This window comes from Mesoplodon mirus (assembly GCF_964341445.2).
Source record: "Mesoplodon mirus genome assembly, chromosome: 13".
Classification (NCBI taxonomy): Eukaryota; Metazoa; Chordata; class Mammalia; order Artiodactyla; family Ziphiidae; genus Mesoplodon; species Mesoplodon mirus.
In genome coordinates, this window is record NC_138989.1 from 34,454,921 (window position 1) to 34,467,172 (window position 12,252).

Sequence of the window (12,252 nt, forward strand, 5' to 3'; positions counted from 1 at the left end):
TCTTTAGCCTTTTTACTCTTCAACATTAGAGAACACCGGAAGCTACATTTATGAGTGAATTTGACAGTTCCAAAATAAAATTTATTTTAGCAAATACTTTGAATCATTTCCTGAAAGCATTGATTCTCAACTGCTGAGTGGATTTTTAATCTCAATGATTACACCCTCTCTAAAATTACTTTCTGTCTTCAACAGTTAAAGAGGCTGTATGCATTTGGGTTTCAGAGAACACAATTTAACATTAATTTCAAGGAATTTTTTATACATATAGGTCTTTTCAGACTAGTGAGATATATACGTATATATAAATACATATAAAATTTTTACAATAAAAAATACTGTATTTTTGAATAAAAGGTATGTTTTTTGTATTCTAGATAGAAAATGATAACTGAAGAGAACTTCAGAACGTGTATAATTTCCATGTCCAAGTCATGATGGTATAATACATTTACTCTTCTGCATATTTAAAATTATGGTATATTTAGAAACAGAACTCAGTGAAGGAATAAGATCAGAAGCATATGTTGGTCTCAAGCTGTGTCCTCATCTCCCCCTTCCATATACCCTCCCACCAAAAGCAAACAAAGAAATGTAAAACCTGGATGAACACTAGTATTCTATTTCAAGATTTGCAAAATAAATTGAATTATTCTTTTGAGGGGGCAACATTTGGGAGGGAAGGACATAATATTATTCTTAGTTACCTCTACAAATGCTTTTAGATGGCATGAAGTTTGAGATGTATAACATGGCAGAATAACACTGGCAGAATTAAAAACAGGGATGAGCAATGTGCTTAATGTCATATTCCACAGGCATTTCAAGCCCAGCTCCTTCATAAATGTGACCCCCATATCACTCATACATACCTCAGTTTTTACACATACAACACTCTGTTCTTTCTGTCATCACTTTGTCTGCTTTTCCATGGGAGCTTCTCCATGTTTGGGTCTGTACTTGATTTAAGTTTTACCTGAATGACCTCAATTACTGATTGCCATGTAGCTTAACTCATCTTCGGCCTCTCACATTTGCCCCTTCTCCCACACTCTGTTCAACTGTCAATCTAAATGTACCAGGCCAGACATCCTGGGGTCATCCAGGAGCCCTCCCTTTCTCCTTTATCGCATTTCCAATTGCCCATCAAGACCTGTTCAATTATACTACTTTATTTTTAATTTTTTTAATTTTATTTATTTACTTTTGGCTGTGTTGGGTCTTGGTTGCTGCATGCTAACTTTCTCTAGTTGCGGCGAGCAGGGGCTACTCTTCATTGTGGTGCACAGGCTTCTCATTGCGGTGGCTTCTCTTGTTGTGGAGCACGGGCTCTAGGGGCGCGGGCTTCAGTAGCTGTGGCACGAGGGCTCAGTAGTTGTGGCTCACAGGCTCTAGATCGCAGGCTCAGTATTTGTGGCACATGGGCTTAGTTGCTCTGCCGCATGTGCTATCTTCCTGGACCAGAGCTTGAACCTGTGTCCCCTACATTGGCAGGCGGATTCTTAACCACTGCGCCACCAGGGAAGTCCCTATAATACTTTAAATCCCTTCCTCATTCCATCCCTGCCCACCGAATTAGTTCACACCCTAACTCATTCTTGCTCAGACCATACCAGTAACTTCTGTCTGGTCCCTAGGTCCAGTCTCACTCTTCCCTAAGAATTTTTATAAAACACAAATCAGGTGTCTTACTCACCATACTTATTTGCATGTCTAGTAGACATTTTATAAAGTTGTCCAAACCTAACATTTGAGCTTCCCTAACACCCAAAACTTTTTCAAACTCAGTCTTCATCAAAGTAAATGGACTGAATCATTTCTTTTTTGTTTGTTTGTTTCCCAGTTTTATTGAGATATAATTGACATATAACACTGTATAAGTTTAAAGTGTAAAACATAATGATCTGAGAACTGTATACATTGTGAAATGATTACCACAATAAGTTTAGTTAACATCCACCACCTCACATAGTTACATCCTGTGATGAGAACTTTTAAGATCTACTTTCTTAGCTACTTTCAAATATACAAAACAACATTGTTATCTATAGTCCTCATGTTGTACATTATATCCCCAGAACTTATAACTGGCTATTAAGTCTTCTTTTTTTCCTTTAACGTTATGGTTTATTACAGGATATTGAATATAGTTCCCTGTGCTATACAGTAGGACCTTGTTGTTTATCCATTCTCTATATAATAGTTTGCATCTGCTAATCCCAAACTCCCAATCCATCCCTCCCCCACCTCCTCTCCCACTTGGCAACCACAAGTCTGTCTCTATGTCTGTGAGTCTGTTTCTGTTTCATAGATAAGATCATTTGTGTCATATTTTAGATTCCACATATAAGTGATATCATATATTGTCTTTCTCTCTCTGACTTACTTCACTTAGTATGATAATCTCTAGGTTCATCCATATTGTTGCAAATGGCATTATTTCATTCTTTTTTATGAGTGAGTAGTATTCTATTGTATGTATATACCACACTATTTACAGTAGCCAAGACATGGAAACAACCTAAATGTCCATCAACAGATGAATGGATTGAATAATTTCTAAGGCTCAAAATCTTGGAGTCTTTCTCAACTCTTTTCTTTCATGCCCAACATTAAGTCAAACAGCAAATCCTATTGGCTTTGCCTTGAAAATATGTGTAGAATCTCACCATTTCTTCCCCCTTGCCCAGCCACCAGCCTGCTCTAAACTATCATCCCCTGAAGCCCAGGCCATTGCAATGGTTCCCAGCAGTCTGCCTGCATCCTTGTCTCCTGCAGTACCTTACTGGGTTCTGACAAAGAGGTGAGTGTCAGGTGCAGTGAGTGGATTATTTTCACATTTTATAGATAAAAATTCTGAGACTGTAAATGTTTGAGTGGAGCAGGGACTTGCCTCGGGTTCTGATTCCTAAGCTCAGGTTCTCTTCACCCACGACAGCTGTGTCTCGTAAAGCTTGAAGTGACTGGTTTACAGTGAGACAATTACAGAAGAATAAAGCCCGGAACTCAACTCAGTACTCTGCCCATCCAAGTATTGTATAATTCATACAAGGGAAGCACTAATGATGCATTTATTTTGACAAATAACATTTTGAATTGAAAATACACAATTGAGCAAATTGAGCTTTAGTTAATTTTTCAGGGAAACATGAAACTTTCCTTTGAGAGCTGAGATCAGGGCATTGAAGGACCTGGAGTTTTTAAAGTACATTCACAATTATATGTGAATGATTACACATGATAACTGCAACAACAGATACTTTTAACTTGCTGTATATGTTATATGAGGTTATCTTCCTTGAGTATAATTAATATACAGACATTTATTCCATAAGATTCATAGTAACATATTTTGGGGGTCATGACGGGTGGAACAGGTTGTGTTCTTTTTGTGCTTAAATAAATGTGTCTTTCTAAAATTATTATCCACATTAGGGAAATGCAAACCAAAGCCACAGTGAGGTACTACTTCATACCCATTACGTTGGCTGTTAAAAAAAATAAAAATAACAAGTGTGTTGTTTGTTGAGGATGTGGAGAAATTGGATCTCTTGTGTATTGCTGGTGGGAGTTTAGATCAGTCACTGTGGCAAACAGTATGGTGGTTCCTCAGAAAGTTCAACAGAATTATCACATGATCCAGCAAATCCATTCTAGGTACATACTCAGAAGAATTGAAAGCAGGGACTCAAAGAGGTTCTTGCACATCAGTGTTCCTAGCAGCATTAGTCACAGTAACCAAAAGGGATAATCAACCCGTGTGTCCTTGAACAGGTGATTAGATAAACATAATGTGGTTTATCCCCACATGGGGACATTACCCAGCTTTAAAATGGAATGAAATTCTGATACATGCTACAACATGGATGGACCTTGAAAATATTCTAAATAAAATAAGCCAGACACAATAGGACAAATATTATATGTTTCACCTATAGGAGATATCTAAAATAAGCAAATTCCTAGAGACAAAGTAGAAGAATGGTTACCAGGGACTGAGGAGAGGAGGAATGTGGGGTTACTGTTTAATGGGTACAGAATTTCTGTTTGGGATCATGAAAATGTTCTGGAAATGGAGAGTGGGGATGGTTGTACAACACTGTGAATGTAGTTAATGCCGATGAATTGTATAGTTAAAAATGGTTGGAAATTATGATTTTATGTTACATGTGTTTTACTGCAAAATTCTTATCCAAGAAATAAATTAAAATGTAAATCATATAGAGTGATTTTCTGATGAGCTTAGTGCATACTATGTTGGAAATATAAGTTCTGTTGTTTTGTGTTACCTTTCATGAATATTATGATTTTCATTGGACCTTAAATTTAAAGGGAGTTTATTCTCTTAGAGGAAAACGTAGGCAGAACACTCTATGACATAAATCACAGCAAGATCCTTTTTGACCCATCTCCTAGAAAAATGGAAATAAAAACAAAAATAAACAAATGGGACGTAATTAAACTTAAAAGCTTTTGCACAGCAAAGGAAAACATAAAGAAGACAAAAAGACAACCCTCAGAATGGGAGAAAATATTTGCAAATGAAGCAACTGCCGAAGGATTAATCTCCAAAATATACAAGCAGCACATGCAGCTCAATATCAAAAAAACAAACAACCCAATCCAAAAATGGGCCAAAGACCTAAATAGACATTTCTCCAAAGAAGATATACAGACTGCCAACAAACACATGAAAGAATGCTCAACATCATTAATCATTAGAGAAATGCAAATCAAAACTACAGTGAGGTATCACCTCACACCAGTCAGAATGGCCATCATCAAAAAATCTACAAACAATAAATGCTGGAGAGGGTGTGGAGAAAAGGGAACCCTCTTGCACTGTTGGTGGGAATGTAAATTGATACAGCCACTATAGAGAACAGTATGGAGGTTCCTCAAAAAACTAAAAATAGAACTACCATCTGACCCAGCAATCCTACTACTGGGCATATACCCGGAAAAAAAACATAATTCAAAAAGAGTCATGTCCCACAATGTTCATTGCAGCACTATTTACAATAGCCAGGACATGGAAGCAATCTAAGTGTCCATCGACATATGAATGGATAAAGGAGATGTGGCACATATATACAATGGAATATTACTCAGCCATAAAAAGAAACAAAATTGAGTTATTTGTAGTGAGGTGGATGGACCTAGAGACTGTCATACAGAGTGAAGTAAGTCAGAAAGAGAAAAACAAATACCATATGCTAACACGTATGTATGTAATAAAAAAAAAAGTACTGAAAAACCTAGGGGCAGGACAGGAATAAAGACACAGACATAGAGAATGGACTTGAGGACATGGGGAGGGGGAAGGGTAAGCTGGGACGAAGTGAGAGAGTGGCATGGACATATATACACTATCAAATGTAAAACAGATAACTAGTGGGAAGCAGCTGCATAGCACAGGGAGATCAGCTCGGTGCTTTGTGACCACCTAGAGGGGTGGGATAGGGAGGGTGGGAGGGAGACGCAAGAGGGAAGGGATATGGGGATATATGTATACATTTAGCTGATTCACTTTGTTATACAGCAGGAACTAACACAACATTGTAAAGCAATTATACTCCAATGAAGATGTTAAAAAAAACAAAAAACAAACAAACAAAAAGATAAAGTGAGTTTATTGCTTTTTTGAAATTCTTATGGAGATAATGGTAGGTTCACATGCAGTTTTAAGAAATAATAGATACTGCATATACTTTACCTAGTTTCTTCCAATAGTAACATTTTGAAAAACTATAGTATATCACAACCAGGATATTGGCATTGATAAAAATCCACCACTCTTGTTAAAATTCCACGGTTTTACTTGTACTCCTTTGTAGGGATCTGTGTGTGTGTAGGTGTGTGCATATGTGCAGTGGACTCTCTGTATCTGCAGGTTCCACATCCGCAGGTTCAACTAACCTCAGATTGTATATCATGTTTATCTGAGGTTGATCTAACCCGTACGTGCGGATTCTGCAGATACAGAGGGGAAGGGTGACGTTGGGACATGAGCAAACATGCATTTTGGTATACGCATGGGATCCTAGAACCAATCCCCCTTGGATACTGAGGGAAGATTGTTCTTAGTTGTATGCAATTTTATAACATGTATTTAGGTTCACATATTTACTATCACTGTCAGGACCAGTTCCACTGCCACAAGGATCCCTAGTGAGACCCTTTCAGGGGCACACCCACCTCCCTCCAGCACCAGCCTGCCCCTCTTACCCACCCCATCCTACCACCCCACCCTCAGTCCCTAACTCTGGCTGGCACTAATCTATTCTCTGCCTCCATAATTTTGTCATTTCAAAAATGTTGTATAAATGACATCATTTATAAATGGTATGTAACTTTTTTAGGATTGGCTTTTTTCACTCCCATAATTCCTTAGAGATTAATCCAAGCCCATGCGTGTATCCGTAGTTCGTTTTTGTTTGTTTTAAGTTGCAGAGTGGAATTCCATTGTATGTAGATTTAACAGTTCATCTCTTGAACATCTGGTCTTTTTCCAGATTTTGGCTATTATGAATAAAGCTGCTATAAGCATAAGTACTGGTTTCTTGTGTAAACATAATTTTTCATTTTTCTGCAGTAAACATCCATGGATGCAATATCTGAGTCATATTGTAATTGCATGTTTGGTTTTATAAGAAACGGCCAAACTGTTTGCCAGAGTGGCTATGTCATTTTACATTCCTACCAGCCATACATGAGTGATCCATTTTCTCTGCATTGTCATCTGCATTTGTTTTCACTATCATTTCTTTTAGCCATTCTCATAGGTATGTATTAATATTATGATTTTAATTTGGATTTCTCTGGCCAATGATGTTGAACATCTTTTCTTATGTGCTTATTTACTGTCTGTATACCCTCTCTGATGAAATGTCTACTCAAGGCTTTTGTACATTTTCTAATTTAATTGTTTGTTTTATTACTATTGAACCTGAGAGTTCTTTACTTACCCTAAATACTAGTCCTTTGTTGTATGTGTGATTTGCTAATATTTTCTCCTGCTCTGTAGCTTTTCATCCTCTTTCCATGGATGTTCACAGAGCAATAGTTTTATATATACATATATATACATATATATATACATCTTTATTGGAGTATAATTTCTTCACAGTGCTGTGCTAGTTTCTGTTGTACAACAAAGTGAATCAGCCATATACATACATACATCCCCATATCCCCTCCCTCTTGAGCCTCCCTCCCACCCTCCCTATCCCATCCCTCTAGGTCATTGCAAAGCACCGAGCTGATCTCCCTGTGCCATGTGGCTGCTTCCCACTAGCTAGCTATTTTACATTTGGTAGTGTATATATGTACATGCCACTCTCTCATTTCGTCCCAGCTTCCCCTTCCCCCTCTCCATGTCCTCAAGTCCATTCTCTTTGTCTGCGTCTTTATCCCTGCCCTGCCACTAGGTTCATCAGTACCATTTTTTTTTCGATTTCACATATATGCGTTAGTGTACGGTATTTGTTTTTCTCTTTCTGACTTCACTCTGTATGACAGACTTTAGGTCCATCCGCCTCTCTACAAATAACTCAATTTCACTTCTTTTTATGGCTGATTAACATTCCTTTGTATATATGTGCCACATCTTCTTTATCCGATCATCTGTGGATGGACATTTAGTTACGACAAAGGAGGCAAGAACATACACTGGAGAAAAGACAGCCTCTTCAATAAGTGGTGCTGGGAAAACTGGACAGCTACGTGTAAAAGAATGAAATTAGAACACTACCTAAGACTGTATACAAAAATAAACTCCAGATGGACTAAAGACCTAAATGGAAGACCGAACACTGTGAAACTCTTGGAGGAAAACATAGGAAAAACACTCTTGGGCATAAACCACAGCAAGATCTTTTTTGACCCACCTCCTAGAGTAATGAAAATAAAAACAAAAATAAACAAATGGAACCTAATTAAACTTAAAAGCTTTTGCACAGCAAAGGAAGCCATAAATAAGATGAAAAGACAACCCTCAGAATGAGAGAAAATATTTGTCAAATGAAACAACGGACAAAGGATTAATCTCCAAAATATACAAACAACTCATGGAGCCAATATCAAAAAAAAAAAAAAACAATAGCTTTTCATTTTGATGAAGTCAGTTTCTTTTTCTTTTATGGGTCATGCTTTAGTGTCAAGTCCTAGATCCCAGTGATTTTTTTGTTTGTTTTTTTCCTGCAACTTTTATAGTTTTGCATTTTATACTTGAGTTCATGATTCATTCTGGATTCATTTTTTTTTATAAGGTGTGAGGTTTAATTTGAGTTTTTTTCTTCGTTTTTGGTTTTTGCCTATAATGTTCGATTGCTCCAACACTATTTGTTGAAAGGCTATCCCTTCCTTCACTGAATTGCTCTTGCACCTTTGTCAAAAGCCAGTTGAGCATATTTGTGTGGGTCTGTTTTTGGATTCTGTCTTTTGATCCATAGAATTTTCTATACCTCCGCCAACACCAGTGTCTTTACTGCAGCCATATACTAAGCCTCCGTATGATTGGATTGATCTCTCATTTTTATTTCTCTTTGTCATGATTATTTTAGCTATTCTGGGGTCTTTTTTCTTTCCATATAAACTTTAGACAAAGCTTCTCTATGTCTATAAAAGACCTGGTCAAGATTTTAATAGGAATTGCGTTAAGCCTATAGATCAGTTTGGGCAGAATTGACATCTTTACTATGTTGAGTCTTCCAATCCATGAAGGCAGTATGTATTTCCATTTATTTTGATCATCTTTGATACCTTCATCAGTATTTTGTCAGTTTCAACATATAGATTTTGCACATACTTTCTTAATTATTTAATTTGCAGTAGTTTTAAATGGCATTGTGTTTTTGTTTCCACATGTTCCTTGTTAGTATATTGAAATGTGATTGGTCATTGTGGCTTGACCTTGTTTTCTGCAAAATTGCTGAAGTCACTTATTGGTTCTGGGAGTTTTTTGTAGAGTCCTTGGAATCTTCCATATGTAATACAATCGTAACATATTTAAATACAGATGATTTTCCAATCATCTTCTTTTCCAATCTGTATGCTGTTTATTTCTTTTTCCTGCCTTAATGCAGTGGCTAAAACTTCCAATACTATGTCAGTTAGAGAGTGGTGAAGGCAGATATCCTTGCCTTGTTCTGGTCTGAGGGGAAAGCAGTCAGTAGTTAAGTAGGATATTTAAGTATGATATTCACTGTAGATTTTTTCTAGGTGCTCTTTATCAGGTGGAGGTAATTTCCCTTTATCCCTAGCTTGCAGAGAGTCATTATCATAAATGTATTTTGGATTTTGTTAAATGATTTTTCTGTATTAATTGATATAATCATGTGATGTGTTTCTTCTTTAGCTTTTTCATGCATTGTATTACATTGACTGATTTTAGAATGTTGCACCAAGCTTGCACAATTGGTCATGGTGTATAATTCTGTTTATACATTGTTGGATTCAATTTACTACTATTTTGTTGAGGACTTTTGTATTTATATTCATGAGGGATACTGGTCTGAAGTCCTATTATTTTATGTTTTCTTGTTTTGGTTTTGGTATTATAAAATGAGTTGAGACTTCTTCCTTGTGTTTCTGTTTTCTAGAAAAGATTGTGAAAATTGGTTATAGTAAGTCTTTAAATGTTTGGTATAATTCTCTAAGGAATCTATCTGGGTTTGGCGATTTCTTTTTTAGTAGTTTTAGATTATGAACTGAATTCCTTTGATGGTTATAGGGCTATTCATATTATTTGTCCCCTCTTAGTTGTTTTGTTAGCTTGTGGTTTTCGAGGAATTGGTCCTTTTTTTTCCAAGCTCTCAAATTTTTTAGCATAAAATTTTTCATTGTATTCTTTTATTATGTTTTTAACAATTGTAGAATCTATAATGATATTCCTTATTTCATTTACAGAATTGGTGATGTGCATCCTCTCTTTATCTTTGTCTGTCTTGTTAAAGCTTTTTAAGTGTTGTCGATTTTTTTTTTCCCCAAAGAACAAGTGTTCTGTTTCACTGTTTCTCTATTTCTGCTTTGGCTTTATTTTGCTCATCTTTTTCTAGTTTCTTATGTGGGAACTTAGATTACTGATTTGAGACCTTTCCTCATTTCTAGTGAGGAAATAGAAATTTCTCTCTGAGCATGGCTTTAACTGCATCCGTGTATTTTCAGTCTTCATTTTTATTCATTCTGATATTTTTTAGAATTTATTTGAGACTTGCTCTTTGACACATGGATTACTTAGAAGTCTGTATTTTTTTAAATTTATTTATTTTATTTATTTATTTTTGGCTGCATTGGGTCTTCGTTGCTGCGTGCAGACTTTCTCTAGTTGCAGTGAGCAGGGTCTGCTCTTTGTTGCAGTGCACGGGCTTCTCATTGTGGTGGCTTCTCTTGTTGCAGAGCACGGGCTCTAGGCGCATGGGCTTCAGTAGTTGTGGCTCGCGGTCTCTAGAGCTCAGGCTCTGTAGTTGTGGTGCACGGGCTTAGTTGCTCTGCGGCATGTGGGATCTTCCCAGACTAGGGCTCAAACCCGTGTCCCCTGCATTGGCAGGCCGATTCTTAACCACTGTGCCACCAGGGAAGCCCTAGAAGTCTGTATTTTAATATTGACATATTTAGAAATTTTGTTAGCTTTCTATTACTAATTTCTAGTTTGATTCCATATAGTCAGAGAACACATTATGTATGGGTTCAATACATTTAATTTTGTTGAGGTTTGTTTTATGGCTTAGGAGCTGGTGAGTCTTGGTGAATGTTCAGTAGGCGTTTGGAGAAAAAAAACTGTGTACTCTGCTATTGTTGGGTGTAGTGTTCTCATATGTCAGTGTGGTTCAGTTAGTTGATTGTTGTCCAGATCTTCTATAACTTTGCTGATTTTCTGTCTAGTCATTTTATCAGTTTTTAAGAGGAGGATATTGAAGTCCTCAGCCTAATGTGGATTTCTGTATTTTTCTTTACAGTAACATCAGTTTCCATTTCATGTATTCAGGCTCATGTTTTCAAGCTCTATTTGTTGAGCACAGATATAGGATTAGGATTGTTATGTCTTCCTATCAGATTGGTCTTTGTACCATTGTGTTATGTCTCTCTTTTTCTCTAGTAATAGTCCTTGTTCTGATGACTACTTTATCTGATATCAGTATAGCCACACCTGTTTTTTTTAAATTAATGTTTGCATGCTGTACTTCTTCTGTTGAATTTGAAGTGGGTTTCTTGCAAAGGGCATTTAGTTGGGCCGTGTATTCATTCACTCTGCCAATCTCTGTCTTTTAATTGGTGTATTGGACCATGTATACTTAAGATACTTGCTGAAATGTTAGTGTATAAATTGGCCATTTCATTATTTGTTTTCAGTTTGTTTCCTCTAGTTCTTGTTCTTCTGTTTGTCTTTTCTTGCCTTTCTGTGTATTACTCAAATAGTTTTGAGTTTTTCTTGATTTATTTATAATTTTTATTGTGATAAAATGTATATAACATCCACCATTTTAACCACTTTTAAGTGTATACAATTCAGTGGCATTAAGTACATTCACATTGTTGTGGAACCATCATCACTGTCTTGTCCAGAACTTTTTCATTATCCCAAACTGAAATTCTGTGTCTATTAAACTCTCTCTTCCTCTCTGCTTCCAATCCCTGGTAACACTATTCTTTCTCTCTCTGTGAATTTGCTTGTTCTAGGAACCTCATATAAGTGGAATCATGCGACATGTGTCATTTTGTGTCTGGCTTATTTCACTTAACATAATGTCTTCTAGGTGTACCCATGTTATAGCATGCATCAGGATTTCATAAGGCTGAATAATATTCCATTCTGTGTATACCACGTTTGTTTATTCATTCATTTTTAATAAATCTGTGGGTTATTTCCACCTTTTGGCTTTTGTGAGTAATGCTGCTGTGAACATAGGTGTATAAATATCTCTTTGAGTCCCTGCTTTCAATTCTTTTGGGTATATACTTAAAGTAGAATTACTGGATCACATGGTAATTCAATCTTTAAGTTTTTGAAGAGCCACCATACTGTTTTCCACAGTGGCTGCACCATTTTATGTTATTTTGTTTCCAACTTTATTGAGATATAATTACGTATAACATTGTGTAAATTTAAGTTCTACGATGGGTTGATTCGATACGCTTATATATTACAGAATGGCTACCAGCATAACATTAACTGACACTTCTGTCTTGTCACATTATTACCATTTCTTTTTTTGTGGTAAGAATATTTAAGATCTACTTTCTTAGCAACTT